We start from the raw sequence: 14,801 nt of genomic DNA, 5'->3' as shown, positions 1-14,801 counted from the left end.
AATTGGCTGACTCTGAAGTATATTTTAATAATACCAAAACCCTGTAATGCTTTACACACCTCCTTAGCCTTGATTCTCGGGCCTTGTCTTGTTTTACAGCCTTGCAGGTGCCTAGCAGTCCTGTTATTTAACATTCATTTGATTCTTCCCTTGAGAAGGAGAACAGAATATGTATCCTTTCCTTGGGAACTGTAATTTATCATGCTTGACCAGTAAGGTTATTCTTCCTTTATGCTTAACTGTCTTTTCTAAAATGTATGCATACATAAAATACAATTCTGCCACTATATTTCTAGGCCTATTTTACCTTTTTTTTTTAGTCTGCCTAATGTCCAATAACTACTTAAAAATGGAAGTCCCTAATCTAACGGTTGCCCCTGAGGTCCCCGACAAAAGTCTACAGGGACCTACTTTTGTACTTACCTTACATCTGTATTGCTAACTACTATATACATCTTTATGCTACCTGACTCATAATCTGAAAATAAATTTTATTTGGTAAATAAACTTGCAATTTTAATTTTCACCACTAGGCTTGAAGTCTTAACTTTATGATTTAATTTTTATATTACCTAAATTCATAGTCTTTAAGTCTAATTTCTGATGTATAAGTGATATATTTAAAAACTGTACATTATTCTGAAAATGTGTCTTTTAATTCTGTGGCTTTTAAAACTGATTAGAAAATGGCATACACCTTCTTAACCTATCTTTGTGAATCTTTATTTAAGTTAGGGTACAAACTGTTAACCCTGCCTGTTTTTCTTCCCTATCTCTGCATGCTCTATTTGTAAAATTACACTGTCTATTGTCTGTTTTTTACTTTATGAACTGGTGCCTTAGTGTACAATGATGCTTCTTTCTTGTTGTTCATAGATTTAAATCTTTAAACATTGAACTGTTTAATTAATTTTCTTTTTTTATTGTATAGCCTATTAAGCATATTGGCTATTTTCTGAAGACTAACTGAAATCAGCACTAAAGGGATAACTTTATAATTGGTCTTGAAGCATAATTACCATATATTGTATTGTCTATAAATTTTCCTCTAGATTTGGTAATAATGCTACTTACCTTTTTCAACTTATCTGCTGTAATAGAGGTCTGTCTCCTAAATTTGTGTCTGAAATATTTTATGAATATTTATGAGCTATAATCGTTTACTAAAACCTATGCTTTCTGTATATCAAGTCTATTGCATTTTCTGACTGATGTACAATAATTATGTAAAGTGTACTGTAATCTGTAACTTAAATTAAGCCTGCCCTGTTATGCCTTGAGTATATTAAAAAACTAATACTACCTATTCTTTAGATAACTTATCTTAATAAACCTGTAATAAATAATTCTGTCACTCAAAGTAATGTGAAGGATGATGATGTAGAAATGTATGAAGTAATAAGCCTATTACAAATAATTGTCACTTTACCCTTAACTAATGACTGAATAATGTAATTCTGTTACTTTTACCCTTAAAACTAATAACAGAATAATGTGAAGGATGATGTAGTAGAAATGTATGATGTAATACGTCTTTTAGAAATAATTCTGTCACTTTACATTATTCAGTTAGTTTTAAGGGTAAAGTAACTGAATATTATTCTTATATTCTGAAATTTGACTGAAATGTACTGTACTGAACATGCATAACTGAGTATGAATGTCATATTCTGAATTTTGACTGAAATTTACATTAGCATGATACATATTTATACTGAACATTTAAAATAGTTGTGTATATTCTGGAAACAGACTAAACTCATATTAAAAATATATCTTTTGCCAGTATTAACTGAACACAGATAAAAGCATAACTTAAAAGTGGTACATGTTATATTCTGAAAACCAAACTATTAGTACATTTTCCTGTCAGTATTGTCTGAACAAAGATAAACCGAAAACTAGTACTGTTGTACAATTGTCTGAAAACATGAGAACATTTTGACAGGGTTACCTGAACACAGATAAAAACATAAACTGAAACTAGCACTGTTATATAACTGAAAACATACATACTTGCTTCAACTCACACATTTTAACTTTAACAAACATTGAAGAAATAACTGAAACACATATACAGTCAACTTCTGCACCACAGCTCTTGCCACATTTTACTCTGCATTGCCCCACTCACTGATGAGGCAAAGGAAGGCCTGCTTTAATGTTGATGTGTCCTTGTTATATAGTTAGGTGTATTAAACCTCTTCTTTTCATTTCTTGTGTAAGGCTGGGTGGCTAAAGTTCTTGATTGTATTTAGTATCAGGTCCTTAAAATAACATCTGCATCTTTAACAATTATAAACTGATAGCACTGCTTGTTGCCATGATCTTATTTACATTTTTCTGCATGAAATAAACATTTGCTGCTAATAAACTTTTGCAAGTCTGTAAGCAAACTGATTACCTTAAAGGAAACTAAAGTAGTAATTTAACACTGTGCATTTTTTGCACCTATATAAAATTAATTTTAACTGAACTTTTTATATTTACTCTTGTGACCCTCAGATTTTAACATACTGTTCTGTGAGTGAAAATCTTCCCACTGTCTCACCATAACCATTCCTTTAGCTGACATAATTTAACTTTTAGTACTACTGAATGCTGCAAGAATTTATCATTACTACCTACAATTTTCTTGGATAAATAGTAAAAACATTAAATTGATCTTAACCATAATGCCTTATGAAATACAGCACTGTCCTTAATTTAGTTTGCTAAGTTGGCTGTAATCTGATCTGGTGTGCCTGGTAAACTGTAATTTCTGTATGAAGTGTATACAGTCTTAAACTGATTACATAAATCTATTTATTACCAGATTTAAACTGATCTGATTCCAGAAGTTTGTCTATTCTTCATAACATAAAAGTTGAACCAGTGGCTTTATTGACGCATGATATTCATGATGTTCTGTTTTTATGCATAGCATTTGAACCTTTGACTGTACTGTCACTTTTACAATGTAGTATTGACTTTTACAATCTGTAAACTAACAAAACATTATTTAATATTTGTGAATGCTTTGTCTCTGTCTGCATTAAGATATTCTTTATACATTAGCAGTCAAAAGCTTTGTATTAAAGTGTTGCAAACAACACAAAATAATAATTTGCCAAATCTGTAACTGCAAACCCTTTATTCTGTGAATTAAGTTGACTGTCATTTTTGATATAACTTACAGAACATAAAAGCATACGATTACCCTTTTTTCTAACTGGTCACACCCAATTTGTCTTTCTGAGCACTTTAGCTGTCAGCTGAACAGGAATTTATTTCATCTTTAAACCATAAATCTGCATGTTTCTGTCATAACCAATTTTTCAAATTCTGTACATTTGCAAAAAATCTTGTTACTGGTCTAAAACAGTATGCAACTCTGACATATTCATACCTAGTACAGAGCTGTTACACTTTGAACTGTTAGCTGCTGTAATCTTTGACTCTCTAAATCCTGAGAAAACTAAATTTGTGTCCTTTAATAAAAATCTGTGTGTAACTGAAGATGATTTATCTGTATTAATCAGTACACTATTCCATAATTTGTAAACAATGAAATGTTATTTTTTTTAACCTTAAACAATGAGAGATAAATGCTCTGGTTTGGTACTAGACTGCCACACCCTTTATAAATGAGCTGAAAATTGTTACAAAACTAGCAACAACACTGAATCAGGCAATGGAATGTGTTATTTTTTTACTTTGCTGTGAAACAGTAGTTTGCAATGAACTTTGTATATTTTCCTCCCTCAGTGCAATAGTTGCACTGGCTTGTACACTGATGTATTTGTTATATTGGTACTTAACTTTGTACCTGGAATTACATGTAAACAAGAATGTATTACATTCTGAATATTTGTATTTGAAACTGTACTACAACTGAACTCTGTATGTTGAATTGTATGTGCTGAAGCATTTACACAAGAATTTGTGTTTAAGTCTGAAACTGTACTGATAGAAGTCAACCCATTATGCAAATTATTTGCTGTAGCCTGCTGCTGTGATTTAACCCTTTTGCATTTAGAAATATTTAACATTCCTGAACTAATCACCTTTAACTTTAAAAGAACATTTCTGGAGCACAGTTTTTTAGACTGCTTTACCCAGTTTTTAACTTTAAACCATTTACTGATGTCCTAACAGTAGAAGTATTACTTGACATGTTAATACAACAGGTATGCAAATAACTTTTACTGATGAATTTAAACTTTTTTGAGCTGTTAACTAAAAAGAATGTGTCTTGCATGTGGAACTTAATTTTTTTTTTGATTTTTGGCTGTGCGATGTCACACTGGAAACTTGTAAGTTTGTACGTAGCTCTTAACTGGCTGTCTTTTATGTCTTGAAGGAACACTGCTGAAGTTTGTTGATTTAGTGCTGGTTTATTGAAGTTCTTTGAAACTTTTTCTGAAGTAAACACTGGTGCTGTGCAATTTGTTAACAGCTCCAATTACTGCATGTAGAGGTTGTCTGCTGTGTAATGAGAAAGTGTAATGCTGTCATTTCTGGATTATTCTGTATAGAGTTCATAGTTTCTAGGTATGGAAAAACAGAGGTGAGCAGCTGAAACGTCTGGTATGAAACATGTATATCAAACTAAGTTTTTACAGAAGTGTGTTGAAAAGGTTTTTGCAAAGTGTTCTTTGAAATGTAACTACAGTGTACCCTACTGGAATAGAACATAAATGTACATGTACTATTGTAACAGTTTAAATGCATATATTTTAACAGAGGAAACTGGAATAAAGGAGGTTAACTTCAGAAAAATAGCTGAAATTAAATTACTTTATGGCTATGCAATAAAAGATGGTATCGCTTAGTTTTCATTGTAGCTACAGACAGAGTCTATTCTGAGAAGCTTTCTGTATTGTTTTCAGAGTGAACTAATTACTACTTCTGAATGTATGAAGGAATGCAATTGTTTTATAACTTCCAGCATCTGCCAAAGATCTGAGGTCTATGTAGTTTCGGTTCCCTATTAGATGAACGAATGTTTAAAATGTAGAGTATGACATGCTCGACAGCTTTTAAGCAAATGTTCATCTAGGCGAAACCTGAGAATGTTGAAAAGTACAGTTTTGTACCTACCATAAATGTAGATGTTCGAGTGCTAATACAGCTGCAGTCATAACAGATGGGTTTTCCTGCCATCAGGTGGGTCCTCGGTCAGCCGAATTCCAAAGTCTAGGTCCGGCGTCGGATGTCGTCGCTTCTTCCCTGACGTCCGTGCGACAGGAGTATAAAAGAATCAGCCGACGCCATTTTCTTCAGTTTTTCTTGCCCCAGATGTCAGGTGCCCCCAGAAGGAAGGCAAAACATAAATTTATGTAACAATGCAATGCAATATAATCAAAAAAACAGTAGTTGCAAGCAAATAAACCATAAAAGAATACCCCAATGAAGTTGTATGAGGGGGTGTTGGCCATTAGGCCTATCCCAAGAGGGGAAGGAGGGGGGGAAACCTGGACTGCAGCTGTATTAGCACTCTAACATCTACATTTATGGTAGGTACAAAACTGTACTATGTTCATCGTGCATACAGCTGCAGTCATAACAGATGGGTAGAATCCCAAAGCTAAAAAAGGGGTGGTAGGCACTAAGAGGAACTAGGAGGAGCCAGAATGCCCTGCAAGACTGCAGTGGCAAAGCCCGCTCTAGATTTGGAGTATAATGGTAGGTGATAGTGCTTGGAGAAAGTATGTACAGAACTCCAAGTGGCTGCTTCCAAAATATCTTTGGTAGGAACCCCCCTGAGGAAAGCTGCAGAGGTAGCTGTGGCCCTTGTGGAGTGAGATCTGATGCCTGTAGGTACAGGTTTACCATGAAAAGAGTAACAAAAGCGTATACAGTGGGCTATCCATTTTGAGATTGTCTGTTTGGAAATAGGCTTCCCTTGAGCAACTGTAGCATAGGACACAAAGAGTTGCTCTGATTTTCTGAAAGGCTTTGTTCTGTCCAAGTAATAACGGAGCTGTCTGTGAATGTCCAAGGAATGTAGTAATCTCTCCCCTTTGTTTTGTGGATTACGGTAAAAGGTAGGTAAGTGGATAGCCTGATTCAAGGCCACCCTGGATACTACCTTTGGCATAAAGGAAGGATTGGTTCGTAAGGAAACTCTGTCCTGATGGAAAATTATGAAAGGCTGCACAGCCATGAGGGCTTGTAGTTCCAAAACCCTGCAAGCTGAGGTGATAGCCAGAAGGAAGGCTGTTTTCCATGACAATATTGCAATTCTGTTGAAGCAGCTGGCTCAAAAGGAGGCAGGGTCAGTTTTTCTAGAATGAAATTGAGGTCCCAAGCAGGTACTGGTTGCTTCCTTGGGGGTTTTATATTCTTAGCCCCTCTGAGGAACTGTCTTAAGAGAGGGTGAGAGAATAAAGGAGGATCAGTGTTGTATTCTGCAGAAATGGCTGAGGCATGGATTTTGATGGAGGAGAATGAAAGTCCACTGTTTAGCATCTCAGCTAGGTACTGTAATATTTGAGGTAAATTCAGTATTCCAGGATTCTGACCCTTTTTCTGATTCCAGGCACAAAACCTTTTCCATTTTGCGGAGTAGGCTTTTCTAGTAGAAGGCCTTCTGGCCTCCAAAATAACATCCTGCACCTCCTTGGAGAGTAGGGTCTGTTGTGAGTTTAAGGAATCCTCCATGCGGTTAGATTGAGTGTTTTCAGCTGACTGTGAAGCGTTTTGAAGTTGTGCTGAGTCAGTAGAAGAGGCATTAGGGGCAGGATCCATGGTGGGGAATGCGTCAGGCTCCTCAGGAGTGGGTACCAGTGTTGTCTTGCCCAGTCTGGAGCAATGAGAATCATCTTTGGTCTGTCTGCTCTGGCTTTTAATAGAACTTTGGGCAGCAGAGGAAGAGGTGGAAAGGCATAAACTGTCATTGTTGTCCAACTGAAAGAGAGTGCGTCCACTTTACAGGCCTGTGGATGAAAGGTCCTTAAGCAGAATTTTGTCAATTGGTAATTTCTGTGGGTGGCAAAGAGATCTATGTCTGTCCTTCCCCATGCTTGAATTATCTTTGCAAAGACTTGAGGATGCAACTTCCATTCGTGTGGATCTGTCATATTTCTGCTCAGGTTGTTTGCCAGCATGTTTTCCTTGCCTGGCAGGAACTGTGCTTGAAGTTGGATTTGTAATTCCAGGCCTGCATAGGGGATATGAATGGGTTCCTCCCTGTTTGTTTATGTACCCACATCACTGTGGTGTTGTCTGTCCTTATCAATAGCTGGCCTGGATGCAGTAGGTCTTTGAAAGCCATAATAGCATTTATTACTGCTAGCATTTCCTTTTGATTGATGTGTAGGTGCTTTTCTTTTTGTGACCATTTGCCCTGAATGCACCGATCTGTCATGTGCGCCCCCCCCAGGCGTAGTCCGAGGCATCTGTTGTGATGACTTGATTTGCTTGAGGCTTGCAGAGTGGGAGACCTATGTTTCTTTGGCATGCTTGAGCCCACCATAGAAATTCCTTTTGAAGACATGGAATCAGTGGTATAATTGTTTCCAAACTGTGGCTGTGTTTAGACCATAAGTTTTTTAGGTACCATTGAAGTTTCCTCATATGCAATTGTGCACATGGGATTAGCAGGATGCAAGATGCCATGAATCCCAGAGCCTGCAGGATTTTCCTTGCAGTCAGCCTGGTGAGAGTTGCCAGTTTTCTGAAGTATTGTTAGTTGCCCTTGTTTCTCTGGCGTGAGGTAGGCCATCTGGGTGTTTGTATTCAAGCTGGCACCCAGGAAAATTGTTTGAGAGGGTATTAGTCTTGATTTCTTTTTGTTGACTGTGTATCCCAGAGAATTCAACAACATTATTACAAACGCCAGGTGGAACTGACTGTTTAATGCCCTCATGGTTAAGATGGCCGAGGTGTATACCTTTTTCCCCCACCTTTCTAAAGCTCTGGAATCTCTCTCTGAAGGTAATGGATTTTTTGGCAGTGGAGGCCTTAATTCCCTTGGGACCCTGTGAAATAGTTTCTGGGTCAGCCGCATGACTTTTGTATAGGAATTGGTGTGAATCAGGAACCCGGTAATACCTGTCAGGCTTGACTGGAGCTGGAGATAAAGAATCTGGGTTAAGGCTGGTCTCTGAATACACATCATCTAGTATGTCCAAGACAGGAGGTATAGCCAGAGGCCTGTGCTGAGGGAGCAAGAGAAAATCCCTGAGCCTTTTCTTGGAGTCTGAGTACTCTTGGCCTTCCCAGTGGAATGTTCCCTCAAGGTATGCAAGGTTTCCCCAAAAGAGAAATCCTCAGGGGGGGAGACAGAGGGAATGGACTCCTCTGCATCAGAATCTTCAAAAGGGGAGTATGAATGTTCCTGGTCCTCAGAATGTTCTGAAGTAATGGAGGCCTGGTCCGAGGAAGGGTATTCTTCCTCCACTCTGGGCCTTTTGTCCGAGGGGGGTTGAGAACCCCTGATAAGAGTAATCAAATCCTCAGCCATTTTGAGCATCTGCTTTTTAGGCATGGGGCCTTGAGTGGGGCCCTGTGGAGCTTGTCTTTTAGTATGCATGGCTGCTTTAGATTTAGTGAAAGCCTTAATGGAAAAAGAAGAGGGCCTGAAGACACCCTGAGAGGAGGCAGGCCTATCTAAACTCTGAGTTTCCCCGCCAAGAGTGGCTTCGGTATCTGTAGTCAGGGTGTGGGCCGAAGAGCCTGCGACCTCGGGCACAGAAGACACTGCTAATGAAGTGTCATCGGTAGTCAGGGGCTGCGTAGGTGCCTCGCTGAGAACCGGAGCACCTGTAGTCTGCTTTAGCGTGGTGTCAGTAGAAGTCGCGGACCTCGTATGTCGGTCCTTATCTTTGCGTCTTTTACTCAAAACTGGAGTTGGAGTATCCGACGACATAATGTAATTAAACTTTTTGCCAAAATAGTGTTGGGTGAACTCCGCCCGACGCTTAATAGTGCATCTGTTGAATGTAGCACAAAAACGACAGGCCGAGACGTCGTGGTCTGGGCCTAAGCAAGGAATACAGAGGGAATGGAAATCCTTGTGCGGTATTTGCTTCCCACATGAAATGCAATTATTAACTTTGTTTGACATCGGTCTGAGGCAAGAAAAGTTTCCCCAATGGGGTACTTAGCTTTCAAGAAGTCTTCGGTTGAAAAATATTCGTAATCTCAGGAGCTGGCCGACCGGCACTTGCGAACTGCTTCTGCTTCAGGCACCGCGCGGCAAGAAAGACTGGAGAAAATGGCGTCGCCTGGTTCTTTTATACCCCTGTCGCACTGATGACAGGGAAGAAGCGATGACATCCGACACCGGACCTAGACTTTGGAATTCGGCCGACCGAGGACCCGCCTGACGGCAGGAAAACCCATCTGTTATGACTGCAGCTGTATGCACGATGAACATCAAGGAGTTACAGTTGGCCAGACATGAGGAAGCCAACTGCCGATGTCAGAATGTTCACTCTGTCTCACCGTTCTTACAGTGCCCCACTGTGGTCCGGTCTCGACGTTCACCCTGTGTAATGTTATGACAGTCCTCCACTGTGGTGCGATTTCAGAGTTGGTATATTAAAGTAGGGGGTGTGGGCTTTTGGGTTGAAGCCCCCACTTTATTTTATTTGTCAATTTGTTTTTTTTGTCGGGGTTAATGGTATACACTACATTGTAGCCATCAGCCGTTGGCTTCCTGATGGCTGGCCAACTATAACTTTTCAAAACTCCTTGTTTTGATATTTTGGGGTTCCTCTAAGATGAACGTTCACTTAAAAGCTGTCAAGCATGCTGTACTCAACATTTTAAGTATTTGTTCATCTAATACAGACCTGCATTTTCACAGGTGGATGCTAAATACTGACAGCTTCCAGCAGTGGGGGTTTCACCTGGGATAGTCAGATGACAAGAAATTATGTAATTCTGCAAGGTATCCCAGCAGTAATAGTTGAGATATTAATTTGAGAACTCTCTGAGAGAGACGGTGCATTCTCTATTCTGTCTTGGACCTGACAACAACAGGAACCATTCACCACACATCAAAGCTTAGTTTAGATATTTTTCTTTCTTTATTTGAGACTGTCCTGCAATGTTTTAAATATTTCTTGTGATTTTGAACTCTGATGTCACTGTGATTATATACCGAGTATTTTCTTGTTCTTTTTATTTTAATTTATTAAACATATTTAAACCTTTCATTGTGGCTGATCTGTCTAGAGATATTTAAGTTTTGAGAGTATTTGCATATTAATTAGGTCACACTGTGTGGGCCACTCCTAATAGCCTTGCTCTTGGTCAGACTACCATTTGTATTAATATTACACAGCAAGACTGGACACCCTTTAAGGGCCTCAAAGTAGCTGATAAGGAGTTGGCTGGTGGCAGTGATAACTACCTTATAGTCTGGGCAAAAGGGGGCATAGCTAGTAAACCTCTGCCAGCCTTTCCGAGGGTGTGTGTGTCAGCTACTTGGGCAGGGACACGAGGGTGCTGGTGGTTTTGGCTTGGCCACTCAGCTGAGATCTCACCTTTATAGCTGTGCCAGTGGTGAGTCTTACTGGGGATCTGAAGAAACCAGACCCAGACTGACTGTGGTCTCTGTATGCTCCTAACGGAAATTGCACTTGCTGCAGAGAGCTCCATCTGGAAATTCTGTGTCTCTACCTGTTATCCTCTCAGTGTATGCCCCCCCCCCCCCACTGTTGCCAGTGGTGAGGATTGAGGCTCTTTGATTACTGGTGGGTCATAAGGAATAGGGAAAAGATGCAAGAAATTACCAACTGTATAAAATGCAAAAGCAGAATAGAGGGTATGCTATTAAAGTTGCAAATGAAGACATTTTTTGATTAACCTGGTGTAGAGCATGAGCAGAGCCATGCATTTTTTAGACAGTCTTTAACAGAGTGTGTGAAGTTTTTAAGGGGTGTGTCTGCCATGACAGATGTGGGCATAGTTTTCCATATTTTAGCTATGGCGTGAAAATACAAAAAAAACTTAGCCAAAACAGAAATGCTAAGCCTTATAACAGTTAAAACTGGAAATTTCACTGTCTATTTTATGTAGTCTTTACACAAGAACATATAAATTAATTGTTTCATCCTTTGTATTTTATACTTGTGTCTTATGACAATGTGTAAACATAATTAGGATATATAATACAGACATATACTTCCTGGTGACAATAGCTATGTGGAGGGAAGTACAGTTGTGTAAGTAAATTTATCATAACAGTAGCTGTTCAAATGATCACTGCTACAGTAGCCTTAGCCATATGAGTTATATCCTGCATATAACAGAACATCTTTCCAGCTTCCAAAGCATAAGGGCAACTTCCATGTGTTAAAACAGTTGGCAGATTGGGCAGAGCTGAAGAAAATCAATGGTTTGGGTGCCATGCCCTTCAGAGCTTTCTTGTCAACTGAGAGAGGAAGGGTGGAACAAGGTCAATACTAGGAAAGCAAAATTCCAAGTCCTCAGACTGGCAAAAAATAAGGGGAATGGAGGGAGTAAGCGGCTACTACAGCAATGATCATTCAAACATCTACTGTTAGGGCAAGGTAACTTAAACAACTGCACATTAGTCCTCATTTGATCACTACTGAAGTAGCCTTAGACAGATGGGTAGACTGCAATATTTTATACTGACTGGGAGAAGGAGGATCCAACAGCCCCTGGAGGAAGGTTTTAGCAAAGCCTGATCTAGACCTGGGAATGTATGTAGTCTGTTGTGCTTTGTAAAGGTAAGTACAGAGAACCAAATTGCTGAGTTATAGAATCCACCCTTTTCCAAAAAGCCATTGAAGCCAATGCACTTACAATTTGGAGATAGTTTAACACAGGTTGTCCTTTTTTTTCCATAACTTCTTAAGAAATAAATTACTGCTCAGAGTTTCAGAAGGTTTAAGCTTTGTCAAGATATCCAAGTTGTCTGTGGACTTCCAGAGCGTGTAAAATTATTTCTTCCTCAATTTTAAGGATCTGGAAAGAGGACAGGGAGCTGGATAACTTCGCTCACAGTACACTCGGATACCATTTTAGGCATAAAAGGTGGATCAGTTCTCAAGAAAACTCCATCTTTGTGAAAAATGATACAAGGGCGGCACACCATGATAACTTACAAAGTAGACACGTTTCATGAAATTAGAGCAATCATCAATACTGTTTTCCATGCTATGCGCTACAAATCAGCCTGGTGAACAGGTTCAAATGGAACAAGTATTAATTTTTTCCCAGCAAAGTTGGCATCTGGAGGAGGAGCCACCTGGTTTCTAGGATGAATAGTATGCAACACTCTTTTCAAAAATACTTTAACCTGGAATGCATTGAAAGGGGGGGGGGATACATGGGGAGATGTGCTGAAATGGACCTTCACAGAGAGGTAAGTCCAGAGGATAATAAACCACAAAAATATTATAGAACAAGAAAAATACTAGCCTTAAAAGGGTCATGGTTCTTATCTTGGCACCAAATAGAAAATATTTTCAGTTTACTAATATATAATTTCCTAGTAACAGGTTTCCTTGCTTTCTTTCATACCTGGTGCATGTCTGCAGAAAACGTGCGTCTAAAAAGGTATTAAAACTCCATCATCCAGGCAGTAAAGTTGGAGTTGTTTCAAGCAGGGGTATATCAATCTCCCTCGGTCTTGCTTGAATACAGCCTATGAGGAAGCTTATGGTAAATCCCATTGGCCATTTCCAAATGGGAGAACCCACTGTTGCCTTGGCCAGAACAGAGTCACCACAGTGATCTTTGGCAAGTCTTTTTGAGTCTTCAGAATAACCCTAGACTTCTGTGCAAAGGGTGGAAAAGCATATAGGGGGACATTCCTATGCAAGGAAATGAAAACGCATCAGTTTTCCATTCCGTCTTGCAAGAGTCATGGTGTAGAATTTTACCATTTGCTTGATATGAATGGAGGCAAATAGATCTATCAGAGGTTCTCCACAGCTGGCCCGATTCCTGGATGACCCCCTGATTTAATTTCCATTCATGAAGGTCTGACCTGGTCCTACTCAGCTTATCTGCCACAAACTTTTCCTCTGATGGGATGCAAGATTCCTGTAGATTGAAACTGTGCTGAAAAAGCCATATCCCAGGCTACCATGGTTAATCTCCACCAAGAGTAAGATGACCTGCCCCCCCAATTTATGTACCTCATGTTACTTTGGAGCTGCCTGTAACAACTTACAAAGATTCTGACTGTAGTTGATTGTGTTAAGAGCATTTATAACTGCCAACATCACTTTTACATTTCTGTATTTTGGTCTGTCCTTATTGCCTCAAAGGCCCTGCACATGTACTCCCACATACACCACTCCCCAGTAAAGTCTGAGGCATCTGTAGTTAGAAGGGGAAAATGGAAGACATGGTTTCAGATAAAACTGGTCTCAACACCAAAGAAATTTCCTTTTTACAAATCCCAAAAGAGAAATCTAGATCTTTGGGTAATATGAACTCTAACCACCACTGATTCTTTCTCATGTGACATCTGGCTAGAGGAAGCATGAGAATCATGGATGTCATGAGTCCTTGTGTCCCAAGAAATTCCCTTGCTAAGGCTTTTGACAGAGTGAGTGGAAAAACTCAGGAACAGATCTAGATACAGCTCTACTTTTTCCTGTGGGGAAAAACAACGCTAAAATGAGGTACCTAGGGGAGACACCAGGAGACAGTCCCATGAGGAGTCATCAAGTAAGAATTGTGGATGTTATTCTGAAAACTCAGTCTGTGAAGGAGATATCCCTGACACTTTTCTGCAAAGATGAGCAAGTTGTCTAAATATGGAAAGCAAGAACACCGTGCTGGCTGCAGTAAGCTATCACTGGAGCTAGACACGGTCAATACTCTTTCAGCAACGGATAACCCCAAAGGTAATTCTCTGGCACTAGGGCTGGCTGACGGCTATCTCAGCAAGAATAACACTATATAGTTATTACTACAACAGTGAAACACTGTGAATATCTGAAAATGTGCTCCCATCTCCAAAAACCTTAAGAAACATTTGAAATCTGATGATAAGCATCCTCTAAATCTAGTGTTACTAAAAAAAAAATTGAGAGAATTAGAGATAACTTGTTGTAAAGGGGTAGCAAATTAAATTTTGAGACTTTCATAAACTGGTTTAGAAAAGAAAGATCTAAGACTGCTCTCCAGAAAGCTTCTTTCTTTGGTATGAGAAACATTCTTGAATTAAAAAAACTTTCCCTATCAGAAAGTGGGAGATAGCTTCCATCACCCCTCTGCGTCAGCAGACGCTGAATGACAAGAGGAAAAAAATAAATTTAACCTGGCAACTGAGGAATTTACAGAAAGGGAGAGAGAGATTCTCATTGCCCTCCCATGGCAGGAGGGGCATTATGCAGATGGTCATTCAGACTTGTTAGAATGTCCTTGTTTCTGGATCTCTCCTTTCTTTTTGGAGACTCCTTTCCATTGTTTTTTTGAATGCTTATTTTACTTTTTATAAAATAGAACAGAGGCAGTTCCAAAACCACTGACAAACGTGGAGAAGGAAGGCTGAATATTTTGAAAACCCTCTGTAACAGCATTCCTCTCTCATCACACTTTTTTCAGGACCTTCGCAGCAGCTAGTCCAAAAACAGCCTGACTAAAGAAAAATTCCAGAATTTCAGCTTTAACATTCTGATAGATTTTGTGTACACAACCAGGCAAACCTCCTCATAACAGTTCACTAGCAGCCGCTCTAGAAGAGGCATCAGCTGAATCACAAGCACACTAAAAAAAAAAAAAAAAAAAAGTCACTTAAGACGGAGAAGCAATAAGAACACTCATAGTGGATTTTTCTTAAGGACAGGAAAAGGTAGCTATTAATGTTCATCATATTCTCA

Source organism: Protopterus annectens, chromosome 3.part1 (assembly GCF_019279795.1).
Source record: "Protopterus annectens isolate FY-2018-M chromosome 3.part1, PAN1.0, whole genome shotgun sequence".
Lineage (NCBI taxonomy): Eukaryota > Metazoa > Chordata > Ceratodontiformes > Protopteridae > Protopterus > Protopterus annectens.
The sequence above is the reverse complement of the archived record's forward strand: the minus strand, read 5'-3'. Positions refer to the sequence as shown.